We start from the raw sequence: 18,109 nt of genomic DNA, 5'->3' as shown, positions 1-18,109 counted from the left end.
TTTTGTCCTGTGACAGGATGTGAGTCAGGATATTTACAGCCGGCCATCGGCCATCGGGTCTCCAGCTAGGAAGGCAGGAAGAGATAAGGAAAGCAGAAAGCTCCTGGACAACCCCCTCCTTGGTATTTAGGTAAAAGGTCAAGAATGTGCCACTCAGCTTAGCCTTATTTGAACTGACCAATGAAATGAATCCCCGTAACCACGCTTTTTTTGCTTCTGTACCCGCACTTTTGCTCTCCTATAAGAACCCCTCACCCCCAACCTGGGGGCGCGCAAGTCCTCCGAGAGACTCTGTCGCCCCAGGTATCTGCGTATCCAATAAACCTCTTGCTGCTTGCATCTGTGTTTTCGACTGATCTCTGGGCACGGGGTCTCTCCCGAAGGAAGACGCCCACGGGAGTCTTTCATTGGTTTTCAATGTTTTGTTTGCTTTTCCATGGAGACTAATGATGAATTCTGGGAAATGATGACTTGCTCTTCAGACTCAGTATTGGAAGACCAGGAGATAATAGACACCCGTCTCTTGAGTGACATTCCTGCATTTGAGGATGTGACAGAGGACAGCAATGTGTCACTTGAGAGAGATCAGGTACGTCAGTGTCGCCATCAACTGGGAAGCCAAGAAAGAACTGGTCTTCACTTACGTCAACTGTGGATAAACACCCCGTTCCCTGTTTGACTAAGTGTACAGTTCTGAATGAGTGGCTAGAATTGATATTTGATTATGGACGACAACCTCTGCTTCTTGCTCACTGTAGATGTTCTATGAGTTTGGTTTGAACGTGGATAGTGAACATGAAAGGTCGAAGATCCAGGCAGATACTGTGCTAAAGCCACTTTGCTGCACTCTTTCTGGTTCATGCAATGTGTTTTTCTTGCAGCCAGAGTAGCAGCTGGGATTTGGATGGCAACACAAAGGTAGCCTGAGTGAAAAAATTCCTGCAGTGCTGCCTCAGGAGCATGCTGCCCCAAGCACATGCATGCTGCATGTGCGCTTCGTGATGGTGACAAGGTTAGCGCAGGCTAAAAGAAGAAACAGCGAGGGCACCTCCTCCGTTATACTAGCCAGCCTGTCCTGTGAGGGATCCAACACTCAAGACTTTTAAGGTCCACGCTGTTGTGTGAACTCTGTGTCGTGTTCACACTACGAAAACTTTACTGACATTTTATTGCGTGCTCTGAAGTCCTTTATGTTATCTATTCTAACAAGGATCTTTAAATTTGCTTTAATAAAAAGAGCATACACTGTAATGTCTTAAAAATAAAGCTTGGTTTTAGCTGTAGTATTCTGCTTTCTTTCTGGCTTTTGGTTCAGTAAGTTTTAATGCAGGTAAAAGATATAATTCTGTTTGATGGTGCACCTGACTGTGGAAACTGTGTTCTGGGAGATGTTGTCTGTGGCCCTTTTCAGTACGGAGTCGGTATCCCACCTTTGCTTGAGCTCTGTCTCCGGAGTTTTGGATGCCCTTGTTTAACAATGACCTGAAAGTCTATTTGGAATTTTGTACAACTCAATGATATTAATTCACCTGGGTTTGACAAGTGAAAATTGTTTGTCTTTGGTGAGAGAGAAGGGACCTCTGCTATTCCACTGCACTGCACCTGTGCCGTGAATCTCTTTTCTCATGAACAAATCAGAACTGTATTCTAGCTGCACTGTGGCCTTGTAGAAGCCATCTAGAGACCACGGTCTGTGGTCACAGGCATGTAGGTCATACGCAAGAGACCCTATCATAACCCAACACAGCCTTGTCATGGAAGAAGTTCATACCTGTGTCAGGATGCAAAATATATCTTTTGTGTTCTCATATAAATTTTAAAGATGTTTGTGGTTTTCAGAAGAACACTGAAATTTTAGTAAAAAGGCCATTAGCTACATAACTTTTGATATTCTACTAGTTTTTGCACTGTCGTATCAATCCATGAGCATGGGTCAACTTTCCATTTTCAAGCTTCTCCATCCCTTGTTTCTCTGTCATCTTAATGTTCTCATTACAGAGGTCCTTTACCACCTTGGTTAGGTGTATTTCTGGGGATTTTTTAAAAAACATTTTAGTTGAATTTTTTCTTGACTTCTTTCTCTTGAAGTTTGTATTTGACATACAGAAAGCTGTTCGTGTTCCGTTTTTTTATTCTTTGATAGTTTTGTATATACATAACTAATTTTGTCATTTCTACCGCCCCCAATATACTTTCTTACCTCCTGTCTGCCATGCAAACTAACTTTCTCTATCAAATATTTCTTCTGCCTCAGTGGCTCTTTTCAGTAAGAGTCTCCCTCCGTTTACTTTGGGTTGCTTGCACGTGGCTGGGTGGGAAGCCCACTGACTAAACACACAGAGCTCAGTGGCCTGTTTGGATTTTGAAAGCAGCACAATCCTCACTTGAGTGTGTTACTCTAACCCACATAGCAAGCGAACCTTAAAGCCACTGCCTTTGAGTGGAGCCAGGACAAAATAGGGGTTTTCAATGGTCCAGGCATCTCTGTAGAATGTTCTTTCACTTGATTCATGCAACCCAGCAAACTTGATATGACTTCTGGTCTCAGCAGCACCCAAGAATGCTGTTTGGAATTTTGGCAGACTCCATGAGCGAATTTCAGGAGAGGCCCTTGAGAATTTGGAACAAGGTCTGATGATGATCACCTTTAGACAACTTCTCTCCTCTGAAAAATAGCTATGGGTTTATTACTGGCCCTCGTGGGAACTGAAGGCTTGACAGTGGAACACCAATGTGTTCTGAGTTACCGTGTGTTACCATGTTACCTTCAGTGTTACCATGTGATCTGAGCAAGACTTCATGAGTTGAGATTGATGTGACTCACTAAACCATGAAATTAGACATTCGTAGATGGAATCTGTCATCTAATAGCTGTGATCTATGTTGTTGAGAACGTCCTGAGGGAACAAGCGACTTGTGAGAAAAAAATTGTTCAAAAGCCTATGGTTCTTAGATCTGTAGCAATGCCTTTCTAGCCCAAACATGTACCTTTGGCTTCACACAATCTAGGAAGGATTGAGAAAGTGGTCAGGGTGTGGTACTGATGGTTCTTCACACTAAGCAAAAACCACACAGAGGGCATATCTATATTATGAGAGCCCCTATCTGGGACATCCATGAATGCCCTGGTGAACAGACATCTTTACATGGTCAGAACCCTGAGCAAGGCACATGGCCACATATTTTGCTTGAAAAGAATTACCAGATGTTCAACTCTATTATAATTTGTGGACCATAGCCAATGGTTTGGCTCTGTGTCAGAGACTTAAAAAGGAGAATGATTTAAAAAATGGTGAAAAAGATGATCAGAGAATAAGTATTGTTACAGAAGTAGTCAAGGTCCATTGGCAGAAAATTATTTTCTTCAGATCTAGGACCTCTGATGTGAATGGACCCTGATTATTCAGATATCTGTCTAAGAGACCATCCTTGCAGGGAGTCAGGCCTCACACTCCGGAAGGCAGATCCTCAGTAAGATAAGCTAAAGAGACAGGAGGAATAATTATCCTTTTAGTGAGATCACACTCTCCTTTCCAGAATTCCCTCCCCTTATCACAGTGACTCACGAAGCAATAGCTCCTAAGTGGTTTTGCTTTTCTGATTCACCCAGAGAAGTATGACTTGCCCTTTTCTCCTTTCTGCCTGTGTTTGAAGCATGCTGTCACTAACACTTTGGTTTTTTTCTTTGTTTAAAACTCCCCTCCCTGATCTGAGGCTGCTTGTCCACCATGTGGCTAACCTCCATGCTAACCTAACGCAAGTGCCACGGCTTCCTGTCCTCTTAACTCTCTCACACCTTCAAGAAGCTACTGAGATGTACAGCTTGCTTACTTTGAGGTTTTCTTTTAAAACCTACTAAACTTGTAATTACAAGTTATCACACTTTTTAGTTCATTCTTAAGTGCTTTCGTCTCCACAGAAGAAGAAAAGTTATGACTACTTTTGTTATGCTGTATTATATGCTTCTATCTTTTGTCTAAGGTATTGTATCTGTGCAGCTCATTCATGAATGTAATGTAAAGTTTTAGTCATTGAAAACTATTTAGGATAATAAAAGAATTCAAGTTAGTAGTCATCTATAACAATAAAACATAATCATGTTTGGTATAGTTTCAAGGTAAATCAGAGAGATATTTTAAATGGATAGATGGTCTTTAAGCACTTCAGAGACCTACACATTATGGCATTTTAATGGTTTAATAACATTGGAGCTGCCAGGAGCACACATGTCTCATTGTCATGAAAAGACCTATTTCTCTAAAATAGAATAATGGGCATTGAAAAACCTCCATATGGAGTTTGCTTTCATTTGTGCCAATGGACAAAGAAAATCCCCTCTCCTTGACTGTTGGCAATATGCTGTGCAAAGTGGACAAGCAGGACACAAAATAAAGCAATTGCCATGCTTTTTCAAGACAAGGTGGGACAGTCCTTCAAAATTCCTGCTTCACTGAAAAGTCTGTCAGATATTCTAGTCTGTAGTCTTAAGATGAGTGCCACAATGCTACAGAGGAAACTTGGGTGACTGTCCAGGCAGCTAGCTGTTTCTGTCAAGTTTATAGTTTTGGAAGTGGCTGTTCTGCACTTGCTGTTTATTCAGGCAATATTATATCTTTCTTGGATCTTTGATGAAGTTGAAGATTAGATAATTATAGTTACAGTTTTCCTTAGTCACGAAAGAAAGCAAATTAGGTACAAAACTTTGAACTTACCAAGAAAGTCTAAATAATGGCATATTTTCTCTGTATTTGCCAAATATAAACAAACTAGACATTGAGAACCAATTCTTACTTGATGATTGTTCTTATTGTACATAGTTTAACTTACTAAAGTTAATACTTTTCCTTTCTATTTAGATAACACTTGATAATAGTTCTTATTGTATATAATTTTACTATATTAAAATTAAACCACTTCTTTTTTATTTAGACAAAAAAGGGGCAGTGCTGAGGGATGTCTGTTTGTGATGATTGCTCCAAGATCACCGATAGAGTCTGGCCTTGGTTGGGAGAGTAAAGCGTATATTCAGTTGACCAGGTGGACCAAAGAGTTTCCTGGTGGACTCAACGGAGATATAAAGACATACAGGGAAGGAAGAGGAGGAGCTAAAGAGTGGTATGACCCTTTTGATTGGAGAAGTAGAGACAGGGAGGATTGTGTTTCAGTCAATCTGGGAATCTCTTAGGTTTATTATCTAATACTTATCCCTGAGTTTTATTTTTTAATAAAACAATTAAAGGAATTGCAATAGTTCCAGCCTCCATGTTTTTTGCTCCCCTCAGTAATGGACTACTACTTAGAAGCTAAAATTAACTATTTTCTCTTTAAGTTGATTTTGGTCATAGTTGTTGATCACAGGAATAGAAAACAAAGTGAAACAACCTTCAAATAAATTTATGTTTATGCTGTCTTCTAGAACTAGAACCTTTTTCTGTGTTAGAGGACTTTGGGGTTATTAAATTTGTTTCTCCAGTGAGAACCATATGGGTGCTCATACCCAGACTATACTCTCCAGTGGCAAGAAGCACAAACTCCAATCATCCACCAAAGAGAAAGATTTCAGGAATATTTACGATGAAGGACTATATTGTCTTGTGTTGTTTTGGAATTCCACAAAGGTTTTTTTTTTTCAATATGAGGGAACTTCTGGCAAGAAAAGACTGGATTTCCTTAGATCAAAGAAGTAAGAGTGCTCTGTTTTCGGTTGCCCTTGGAGATGCTGCCCACTTTAGTTAGAGATTAGGCTCCTCATTTATGTCCTCAAAGCTGGAAGTGAAGGAGCATATGACAGGCACCTCAGGGTTGATGGACATCAGGGAGATGTGGAAATGTCCTGTATTCAGAGACAGAGGGTCATGTGACATCAGGCTCCTTTCCCTTTTTCCTTAAGGGTCATTCTGTATCAATTCCTCATTGAAAACTGAGAACTAAAAGGCCTCCGGAATTGAAAATAAAAATTGAGATTATTTATATGATCTAGCAATATTTCTTTGTCCTTTTTTGTAAACAAAAAAATACAACCTGAGCAGAAGAATTGTTTTAAAAAAATCTTCTACCTTTTTCCTTCTGTAGCACCTGTTTGGTGAAACTACTATGATTGTAGGCAGAGAAAGAAGTGAGAATGGTGTATAGATTCAAAACTATGCTTTCTAGCCACAGCTCCCCAGCATTTTACAGCACACTCTTTGTGAAGTATGGTTCACAGTACTGTCTTAGTTAGGGCCTCTCTTGCAATGATATAACACCACGAACCAAAAGCAACCTGAGGAGAGATTAGTTGGCTTATGCATTCTGATTCACAGTCCACTGAGGGAAGTCAAGGCACAAACCTAGTAGGAACCTGGAGGCTGGAGCTTCTAAGACCATAGAGGAGTGCTGCCTACTGTCTTGCTCATCATGGCTTGCTCAACCAATTTCTGTCCAGAACCCAGGACCATCAACCCGGGGGTGGCCCCACCCATAATGGGCTATGCCCTCCCACATTAGTCACTAATTAAGAAAATGCCCTACAGAGTTGTCTACAGCTCTATCTTAAGGAGGCATTTTCTCAGCTGAGGCTCCCTCAACTTGGATGACTCTAGTTTGTGTCAAGTTGACATGAAACTCGCCTAGACAACTGAAACGCAATCCATTGAAAAGAGCATGTATACACAGGCGATTGTAGAAGATTGACAGAAATCAGTGACTAAACTACCACAGATTCATAGTAGGAAGATGTGTGCACTAAAGGGTGTGCTTCGACATGCAAACGCTGGGACTTGGGATGCCATGAGATATCCCCAAGGCAGATCATCGTACCTACACTGACCCCAGTACTCCCTGCAGCAGTGGGATGGCACCGTTTTCAGAAATTAAGAGAGGAAGAGCATTAAAGGAAAGTGGTAAATAGAGCAGAAGAATCGTGTCACAAAAATGGAGAAGGAAGGGTAACGGGGAAGAAGAGGGGTCATCCGAGAAAGATTAAGGGGATGGCCAGCAGGGGGAGGGAATGAGACCACATAACCATGGTGAATCTCTGGTTTTCTGTTTCTGTCTCTGTTTTTTTGTTTAAAATTTCTTATTGACCAGGTGGTGGTGGCGCATGTTTTTAATCCCAGCACTTGGGAAGCAGAGGCAGGGGGATCTCTGTGAGTCTCTAGGCAAGCCTGGTCTACAGTCAGGGCTGTTACACAGAGAAACCTTGTACAAAAACAAACAAACAAACAAAAATAAAACTTTGTATTGATTCCATCTCATTGGTCATTATTGTTTTATTTACATTTCTTATGTCTATGTGATCCCATACTGGTACATGATGTATGCCTAGTAACTAATTTGCAATTTATTTGCTAATTTGTGGGATTACTTCCTGTGCTGTTGTGGTTCTATTCAGAAAACCTTAACCTATATTTATACATTCATGTACTTCTGCCAAATTTGATTATGACTGACATCACATTGAAACAGTGTATTTTATTTGGAGCACAAGTCCCTGCTTCACCTTCCTTCTAGCTTTTCTCTCCTCCCCGTTTCCCTGTAGTTACTGCTTCAGGTCCAGCAGCACCGCAGTGTTAACCTTCTCTCAAGAATTTGTTTTTACTTCCTAATGGAGGCGTCTGCTTTATTGTTTCTTTCTTTCATTGCTGGCTGCTGTGGGACTGAGTCAGATCTGCTGATAACAGAACCAAGGAAGCACCGATACCCATTATATAGAGGGTCAGTCAACAAAGTCCCCAATTATGATTTTATTAGTCACATAACCAAATTTTCTAAAGTGCTTTATGATACCCATATTCAGTGAGTAACCTTCAAATCTTTAAAGATTTAGGGAAAGGGAAGGCTCCAGGAGAGACTATATGAGGTTAATATGTGGGAATTTTTGAGTGTTTCATAAACAACGTATTTATTATATTAGCAATTACAGTTATTTTTAGTAATGGAGACTTTAGGCTGCGAGCGTAGTGAGAGCCATTTTGTCCTGTTTTCACCAGCCTAGTTCTGCATTGCTCCTTACCACTGTGCATCATTTGTGTCTTGCTGGGACTGAGGCTGTTAGAAAGAAGGCAACACAGCAGGCATAAATGTCCGTAGGGCTGGCTGAAGCACAGCGTGAGAGTGAGAAACGTGTTCAAGCTTTATATGACTCTCTCTCTCTCTCTCTCTCTCTCTCTCTCTCTCTCTCTCTCCCAGTTTTACATTTCATTTCTGTATTGTTATCTCAGGACTACTTACCCAGCCTGCTAGTGCAATCTCTGCACTCCCAGACCTTGATTGTCAATTTGTGCAGAGTATTTGCCTGGTGAGCTCCCAGAGCCTTGCCCACCAACACTATCCCATATTCCCAGGCCTAGTTCCTATAGGAATCTCCCAGAGCAGATTTGCTTGATGTGCTCCACGGAAGTTTGCCCATCGGTGCTGTATCTACACTCACAGGCCCAGTTCTGGCCAGACAGCTCCTGCATTGGATCAGCCTGAGGTGGTCTAGAATTACAAAAACGTGAACAATACCAAAGGACAATACAGTAAAACTCGGAAGCCAATACTCACAATTCAAACAGGACAAACTGACCTGTGTGTTTCAGCTCACAACCAAGCCTTGGAGGCCAAAGACCAGAGGATCAAGGGGCCAGGAGACAACCAACATTTTACCCCTCACCTTCCAAGTTTACCCAGAACTCAGAAGATGATGGGACCATCTCCCAAGATGCCATACAACTCCTAAAATTCCACAGCCCCTTGAAAAGAATATTGCTGTTATTGGTTAATGAATAAAGAAGCTGCTTGAGCCTATGACAGGGCAGAATAGAGCCAGGCAGGGGAAAACTAAACTGAATGCTGAGAGAAAGAAGACAAAGTCAAAGGGAGACACCATGTAGCTGCTGTTGAAGGAGACAGACGCCTGTGAACAGTAAACCAAAAGCCTCAGGGTAATGTACAAAGTAATAGAAATGGGTTAATTTAAGAAATAAGAGCCAGCTAGAAAGACACTTAAACTATTGGCCAAGCAGTGTTCTAATTAATATAGTCTGTGTGATTATTTTGGGTCTCGGCAGCTGGGAACAAGCAGGTAGTCTCTACCAACATTTCTCCAGTGTGTGGAGGTTCATCCCACAGAGGTCTTCTTTAGAGAAACCATGGGGACTTTGACTCATAACAGTGACTAGATCTGATGAGCAGGACATCCCCTGTTGAAGTGGTAAGCATCATCTCTTCAGGGAAGCCAAGTTATATAACTGCCATACCTGGACTCATTAACTGTATGGGGCCATGAGTCAACATTGTTCTCATGGTCACCTTAATGGGTGTTTGCAAGCACTGGATATGGGGTGATACTGTCTATGTTATTTCACAGAACACAATTTAGCCACTGAGTTCTACAGATAGAGTCGCCTACTGAAGCTCTACGTGTGAACACTGAGCAAAGAGCCAAAGAATGAGACGGTGAATGCAAAACTAATTAGTATCACACAAGGTGGAATAGCTACACTCACTAGGAAGCACTGGTAGCTATGTTATGAAACAGAGACATACATGATCCTCATGTAGAAGGTGATACAAAAGCTGTCGAGTCTCTTTGGGTCCCTCACTAAAAACATGGAAAGAATTTCATTGGTCATGAAACCAAACTTTCTAATGTATTTTTATGATACCTGTATCCAATAGGCTGCTTTTATTCCTTTAAGTATTTTGAGAAGCAAGACCTGGACAATTACGAGTTGACATGTCAGCCAGGATGGGGAATCTCACAAGTCCCTACCTCAAAATAAAAAGCTACAGGCAGTTAATGGCTACTGACAGGGAGAATCGATCCTCTCCATGGGTTATTCAGATTCTAAGTGGTCAGACCTAAGCACATATATTTATGAGAAGTACTGCATGGATTTACCAGATTGTGTGTATATATGTGTATCAATGATGATTAATGAAGAATAGACCATTTGTCTGAATAGGAGCTGGAGTAGGGAAATAACAGAGGAGTTGAAGGGAAAAGGGGAATATAAGTGGTGTAAATATGGTACTTGTGTACAAAATTCTCAAGAAGCAAAGACTTTAACTAAAAAAGGGAAAGCAAACAAAAATCTGGTATCTCTTTCAAGAGCAAGACTCAATTCCCTATGAGCTGCCAACTCTAACTCTTCCATGGTGTTAGTGGTAGTCCTCAATTCTGGGAGGCCTCAGAGAGAGAGTGAGCAGGTACAGACATCCACCTACCCAGTGTCTCCAGCTTCTTGACACAATCTCAAAACAAAACAAAACTTGGAAGAAAGAGTCCAAAGTAATGAATGAAGAGGAAATTTCATTGCAGAGCAAAGAACCCACTAGGGGAGTAGAGAAGGGGTCTTTAAAAGAGGATCAACTTCACAGGGTTTTCTTGATGAACTTTATACAAAACGCAGGGGGAGAATGGTGTCAAAATCGAGCACTCAATGGTGCACATCTTGTCTTTTGTTAGTATCCTGTGACCAAAGAGTATGCTGTTTCATTGTCATGACAGCATGCAGAAGGTCAGGCGCTGGTTTTCCTTTGAAACACTCTCAGTTTGAAAGCTGCTAATTGCACAGCTGGATGGTGCATAGTATTTAGGCTACAGGTTCCTGCCTTGCATTCCTTCTTGACTCGGTTCAGATTCTACCCTTTTACTCCTGTTGTTTATTGGTCTTTTTCTACATCAAGACCAATACGCTCAGGTACTAACCTTTTCAAATTCCCTTAGCGAGGTTTCTGTTTTCTTTGGCAGGGCAGATATTGAGGCAGGGTTTCTCTATGTAGCTCTGGTTGTCCTGGAACTCTCTCTGTAGACCAGGCTGGCCTCGAACTTGGAAATATGCCTGTGTCAGCCTCTCAAGTGCCGGGATTAAAGTCTTGCACCACCACTGCCTAACTTATCTTATTTAAATTTTTTCATACAATATATTTTGATCAGATTCTTCTCTTTTCCACCTCTTCCCAGAGTCTACCCAGCTCTCTCTCTCTCTCTCCTTCTCTCCTTCTCTCTCTCTCTCCTTCTCTCCTTCTCTCTCTCAAAAACAAAACAATAGCAAAACACCCAAAAATTATCTTTTGATTTCTTTCATTGACAATCACTGCATAATTTTGGTCCGGTTTGCTGACTTCTGAACCAAAGGAAATGTTTGCACCTGCCACATGGAGGTGGGCTGCAGGGTCACTAGAGTCATTCAGGAAACCACTGGGGTTCTGACTATAAATGACACCAGAACTGGTGAGCAGGAATTCATCTGCTGAGTGGATCCATCCTGTCTTGAATAAACCACACGGTAGAAATACTGTGCTCCTTTCCACTCAACCAAATGATTTCTGCAAGGCTGTTGTCAGCAACAGTTTCGTGTTCACCACCCATGAGTATTTGGTCAGCACCACTCATGAGATCCACAATTCACGTGGAAACTGAGGAAAACCAAGTAAGCCGAGCAACACTTCTGTTACAGTAGCTGTTGGGTGTCTACACATGAACAAGGAGAGGACCAAGGTCTATGGATACGTCTGCTTGAATCGCTAATGATAGGATGGATTCATCCTCACTCACCATAGAGCATCCAATGACTCACTCTGATGAGACAAAGGAGAAGGTGTGTGGTCTTCTAATATAAAAGATGAAGCAAAAGTACTCAATCTCTCAGAGATCAAATGCTCTCTCAAAAGACTGAAAGAGGCCTTTATTTGGTCCAAAACCTAAATTCCTTAAACATTTTTATGATATTCATATGCAGATCTTGCAATATTTGGGCAATTGGCAGACTCTAGGAAGACTGCCTAACGTTAACAGAAAGTTCTGTGCGTCTATGAGGAAACAATGCCTGTATCTCTTACACAAATCATTGCGCAGTTGTTTGCAGACGTAGAGATTTTAGGTCAGTACTGGAATCAGAACAAGACTACTTTCTTCTGATTCTGAACAAACCCCACTACAATACCCCCATTATGTCCTTTGTGAATTTGTAATAACTGCCGCGAGGACCACCCTCAGCAGGTCAGGTACCGAAGAGGAGGCATGGAGTCAGGGCAACTGCATGTACACACACAGGAGACTTAATCTGGGTTAAAAATTAATTCTTTATTTTGTTTTCCTCCACCTGCTGTTCCTACTCTGTTCTTTCTCTGTTCTGTTCTTCTTCCCTGTAGTCTTCCTTCCACCTCTGTTCTGATGTTTTCCTTGCATATCTTTAATTCTAGTTTCTCTCCCGCGAAAGGTTTTGACCTGGTACTTCCTTCAGTGGGTCCCCTCCACTTACTTTTACTGGGACCCCAGCAACTATGGACTGTCGTAACCTGACAGTTCTTTGCTACAACAAGTCACTTAGTGCTGACCATTGTTAATTTCTTAATCCCAAATGTTTTGTGACAGGACCCAGGGATCTGGTTTAATGCTAATGTCCTCCTCATGTTCCTTGACTCTGAAAAACCGAAATAACCAGTTTAGCAGAAAATACGTAACTCTCATCAAAGTCTAACTAGATCAGAGTCAGGAGTGAGAGCAGCAATCAAGATAAGGGGAGCTGCTGTGGGGACCTTGTACAACCCTTGGGCAGGACTGGGAGGTCGCCAGCCAGCACACCTGCCATGAAAGCCTCCGTGCAGCTCTTCTGAGCTGGCATGGGGAGATACTAGTGACAGGCGCGGCACACCTCAGATTAGTGGAGGTGTCACTCAAAGCTGGGTCAGAATCATGGCTGAAACACAAGGCAGTGTCAGCTGAATAAGAGACAGAGTCTTGATTAGGAGCCACTCCATCATCACAGCCTCCAGTCCTAAGAGAGGGCAGGGTACCCTGCCCTGTGGGAAGTCCAAGGCCCTCCCCACTCCATCCAGGTTTAGGAAGGTGTGCATCCAAATAGACTAGGATCCCTAAAAGCCAGTACATGCAGTAGAGACAAATCCCAGTGCCATTATCATTGACTTCTCAGTCTGCCCCAATTGTCAGCCACATTCAGAGGGTCCAGACTACTCTCGTCATGGTCTCCAGGCCAACTTAAGGGTTTAGAATGAGCACGTTCCCATAAATGTACGAAACAGTCTGGGATTGTGCTCACGGAAAGACAAAACACTTTGTAGTCTTTAAACCAAGCCACCCTGTCTCACCATGGCTCTCCTAATGCTTCATTTTTAGTAAGAAACTCAGTTTCCTTTGTAGAGCTATAACTTCCAGCTCTATGCTGCCCACTAAGTTTTCATGGTCTGCTATGCTCACCAGCGTTCTCCCCCACCACTGTCCCCCAGATCTATACAGACAGCAAAATGACCGGCCCGAGGATAGGTGTGGCCAGGCACCCACATCCACCTGGCATAACTGAGCTCTTGGGCGATCCTTCTGGCTCTGCTCACTCAGCTCTTGGCTCTGGCATTCTCTGCCAGACCATCCAATCCCCGGCACCTTGCAGCTCCAGCTGCCCTTTGTGATGTGAGCAAGCTGTAGAGAAGGATGTGTTTCTTTATGGGTAAGGAGAGATAAGCAAGTTAAGTGTTCTTAAGAATATTTTATTTTCATTAAAAGTCAATTTCAAAGAATCTAATCTCAACACAAAATTAATTCTTGGAATCATAGTTGAAAGCCAAGATTGAAAAAAAAAGAAAGTCAAGATTTCTGAAAATGATTTAGTGTCGGAAGAACATTAATTCTATTCGTCTCATTTTTTTTTAAAAAAAATAAGTTTAGATTGAGAGATTTTTTTTACTAAAGAGAACATTTAGAAAAAAAATGCCAGTGTTGCATAGAAAGAGTTTAATGGAGATAGAGGGATTTCATTGGTGGCCCCAAGATGTTGGAGATGCCAGAGCCGTGGATCCCTGCCAAGGAAAGCTGCTAACAATAGAGGACGCAGCCCAAGAGGAGTGTGCTGCAGGCAACAGGCTGAGAAGACTGGAGAGCTGAAGAGCCCTTTGATACCAGACATGGAGGTTCAGAGTTTGGAGTTTGCGCTGCTGGGTTTTGGTCTTGCTTTGGTCCAGCATGTCCTCACAACACCCTCTTTTCTCCCTTTAGGAATGGAAATATGTTTTCTGTGACGTGTGCTAAAACAGGCAATTTGAGTTTTACTTTTACATTAGGTTACAGTTAAGAGATTGATGAGTCTCAGAAAAGATTTTGGATTTTAAAATAGTGTTAAGACTATGAAAGACTATGGGGACTTTGGAACTTTGATGAAGTGAAATCTGCTTTAGGACATTGCTTTGCTACAAGCCTATGGAGGGTCAGAGAATGGAAATTCCAGGTGGGAATAAACCCCATAGGCTCATATATTTGAGTGCTTGGTCTCCAGTTAGTAGAACTTTTGGAAGGGATTAGGAGGCAGGGCCTTTTGGAGGAGGTATGTCACTGGAGGTGACGTGGAGGACTCTATTTCTGACGGAGTGTGCAGATGGAATGGAAACAGACACAAAAGGCTGTGGAAGATGGAGCCCCGGTGAAGCCTAGCGGACAGGGAGTGATTGTTTGGTCAGCTCTCCCTAGTGCCCTTCCCCACACTCAGGAGCCTGTGGAGGCCCAAAGAGGCCAGTCAGAGAGTCTGGGACTTGTTTTTAGTTCATTGAGATTATTGTGCCTCTAACTCAAACAAAGGTCCCACCTAGCTGTAAATCAGAGTTCTGCTCTCTCAAGGCCGTTGTCAACAGGTGTAGCTGGTTGCCAGCCCTCCTGCTCCTGAAATAGGGAAGTAGTTAGTTCCTACTGAAAACAAAAGTCTAAGGATCCAACTAAGTTCCAGTTCCCTTTATGGAAATAATTTGGGATTCCACCCAGGGAGTGGTTTGCCTACAGTGTTTAGTCTAGGGCAAGACTCAAAGGCATGAGCAACCTAATACACCCCTTGAATTTCAATTTGTATGTTAATGCAGTCCTTTTGTTCTACTCCTACCTTTTAAAATCAGGGTTATATTAAGCTGTTGGAAATTAAACATGGACAGATTTTCGGTACTCACTGAAATTCCCTCCCGATACTATCCTATGTGTCTCTGCGTTTTATTATTTTCGTTCACGTCTTTATATTCCTTACTATATTTCTAAATTCCCATGCATCCACTCTGGAAGAAAGGTAATTTTGTCGAGGCTGGCCCCCCACAGGAGCCCTTTGTGACAGGGAAACAGGAGCTGTGTGATGCAGGCCTAGGCCCAGCTGCCGACTCCCAGAAAGAACTCTCAGTGTTCAGTTACCTGAGAGCAACAGTGCGATTCAGATGGAGAATGTTCTCTCTCTTCTGGAAAGCGTTGATCCTTCATGGCTGACCCCCAGCTCCACCACTTGGACAACAGACATGATCTTTGCCTTTGTGTGTGGACTGGGGCTCACACACATTATATTAGGGTAACCTATTATTACCCCTCCTCCCCCTAGACTCACCCTCACCTCCACCAGCAGATAACACAACCACCAAAAATGTAAGTATGCCTTAAGCCCAAACCAATGAAGAAGAGCTTCCTCTCTCTCCAGACTTCACTTTCCAAATCAAATAGTGAGGTGGCTGACAGGGGATCTCAGCCTGGAGCAGAACCCCATCCTCTTGAGAACTGGCAGGTAGGGCAGAGGGGAGAGTGGGCTCCAAGATGTCTGCTCTCAGAACATCCATACTTGGGAGAGTTCCTGTGACTCAGTGGTCAGGGACAATGTTCCAGGGTTGGTTAGGGACCTCTGAGAAAGGAAAGGTTCTGAGTGATGGTTTCTGTGTTCCCCTCTAACATAAATGCTTATAGGGTTCATCCAGCTGATATGAAGTGGGCAATGACCTTCAGGTCATCAGGAAGTGACAGCTGGTAGCTCAGAGCTGAGCCTCTGGTTCCTCAGCAGAACTTTGCTCAATTACATCCATGGCGGATCTCACAGAGTCAGCCCCCATTTGAGTTTTCCGAGAGAAAAAGAACACATTTACCCACATTATAGATATGTGAATGGGGCTGCAGGTTCTCTCTCTCTCTGTGTCTCTGTCTCTGTCTCTGTCTGTCTCTCTCTCTCTCTCTCAGGTGGTGAAGAGGGAGCACAACAAAGTCAAGAAGAAAGTCAGGATTGTGTAAGGTAGGCTAGCTACTTCCTTCCCCTGGCGAGGTGACTTCAGCCTTCCCCCATCCCTACCCCATGATTATACTAATGAGCTGTAGGACCCTCAAGGCAGCAGCTCCTGGGAAGGAACCCAGAAGTGAAGACATTTCCCAGGTTCTGTGCTCAGAATGAAGCTATGGACAGCCAGGACTGGATACTGCCTGGGGAGGGGTGGTGTGGGAGGAGGTAGGGCCATGGGATGAAGTGGGGCCACGGGATGACGTGGGGTCATGTGATGAAGTGGGGCCATGCTGCCTGTTTTGCAGGTAAATTGGTTGTTTGCCTCTTCTCTGAGACATTTTCCTCTCTCAGAGCCCTGGTCGTTCCCTGCCCTCCACAGGGAGATAATGACACCTATGGAGGTCAATAGAAGTGGAGGCGCCTGGTTCATGGTGTTGTCCTGTCCAACATGCGCCTTGCTCTCCACGTATTTGCTCACAAATAACAGAGATTCTGTTTAACTGTTAATTCCATGAAAGGGATAGTTCATTCCATCTCTGGTAAGATACCTTATCCCTCCTCTACCCGCCAATAACCCAGTCTCCATTTCCAGCTTATAGAGGCAGCAGGAAGAAACCGAAGGAGGACAAGGTACTGGGTTCACTTCTGCACAGGTGAGCCATCTCCAGTTCTCTCTGACTCATTCCTATTGCCTGCTATGTGATCACCCGTGACCAGGGCATGAGGTTATCCTGGGAATAGGGGCTCTCTGCATGGGTGGGATATGAGTACAGTCCTGAGGTTAAGAGAACAATGTCTCATAAAGAGCAGAGTGTGGAACCGTGGTTGTGATGGACTGTGAGGGTCCTTCCCTATTCATCTTACCCCATCTCCTGGCCCCATGAACTACTGTTTGCAATCATATTGTTGGACCCTAAAGTCCAATTACTGAGGAGGAGCTGCCCCAAGAGACCACTCTCACACCACAGTTGATGAAAAGCAAGAGGATTTAAATCTGTTGCAACAGGGTTCTTCAGCATTGGAGAAGCCAAAAGACCCCGAATGACTGTCACAAGTTACTTTTAAAGCAAAAAGCCATAGATAAGTGTGTGTGTGGGGGGGACTCAGGGGTTGTTTTTCAACTATTAGGATTGGCTTATTCAAAGGGCTACTAACAATAATTGGTCTGAGCCAGGGCTGGAGAGCGGTTGCCAGATCAGGCAAGGTAAGAGGGAATATCCAGGGACTGAGTTAAAACATCTGTGGACATCTGTGGGTTATCTTGTCCCAAATCCAGGAATGGGGCTCTATTTGGAGAATATCCACAAGGACACAGGAAAATGGGAAGTTCCCAAAATTCCAGTATGTGCATGTGTAGTTGTTAGATTCCCCAGGGGAGTGGGGGAAGTACTAAGGCTGAGAGGCCTCAGAAATGGCCTCAGAGTTGTCCTAGAGTTCCACAATATCTCCCGTCTCTTACAGCATGCAGAAGAGGCTTGTCAATACCATCAGCATTTGCCAGCACCTAAGACAAGATTCCTCGGGTGAAGCATTCCACCAGATGTTGCCAAAGCCCACCTGCCACCTAGGCAGCCCACAGAGGTGTCTGTGGCCATCAGTTCATCCCTAGAGACTTCCTCTGCTCCTCATAATAAACACCTGTTTTTCAAAGATTCTAAACCCTGTCTCCTGTCCTGCTGAATTCCTCACCCGACTGAGTCACAGTCACCTGTGAATGCCTCTTGGCCACCAGAGACTTTGACAATTGGAAGACGCCATTCACCACCACAAAGGGCACCTTCCTGCCCATCTCATCCACTGGATCCTGTGGCTTGTCCTCCACCTATGACAGATCCCAGCATAGCAGCTCCTCAGTTTGACTGGAAAATACTGGTGACCTCAAAGAACACACAGCTGCCAGGTTTGCCTTCCCCCACGCCAATCACCCCAAGCCTTAACCTCTCAAGCAGGCCTACCTCAACCACTTCAGGCCTTGACCACTTCAGCAGGCCTACTTCAACCATCCAGGCCTTGACCACTTCAGCAGGCCTACTTCAACCACCCCAGGCCTTGACCACTTCAGCAGGCCTACCTCAACCACCCCAGGCCTTGACCACTCAAGTAGGCCTACCTCAGGCCCTTTC

At 43.5% G+C, this 18,109-nt stretch overlaps 1 protein-coding gene and 1 long non-coding RNA gene across 2 annotated transcripts in view; both read left to right on the top strand.

Annotated features, from left to right (window-relative positions):
- Nucleotides 1–18,109, top strand: part of LOC125408961 (testin-2-like) — a 48,795-nt gene that overhangs the window by 7,081 nt on the left and 23,605 nt on the right. The window lies entirely within an intron of this gene.
- LOC148119924 (uncharacterized) lies at nucleotides 15,890–17,645 on the top strand. The gene is made up of 3 exons (XR_015734914.1): nucleotides 15,890–16,001; nucleotides 16,579–16,639; nucleotides 17,448–17,645. It is a non-coding gene; the product is annotated as an uncharacterized LOC148119924 (long non-coding RNA).

Source organism: Myodes glareolus, chromosome 14, assembly GCF_982192425.1.
Source record: "Myodes glareolus chromosome 14, mMyoGla1.1, whole genome shotgun sequence".
Lineage (NCBI taxonomy): Eukaryota > Metazoa > Chordata > Mammalia > Rodentia > Cricetidae > Myodes > Myodes glareolus.
This window is presented reverse-complemented; position numbering and strand designations above follow the sequence as displayed.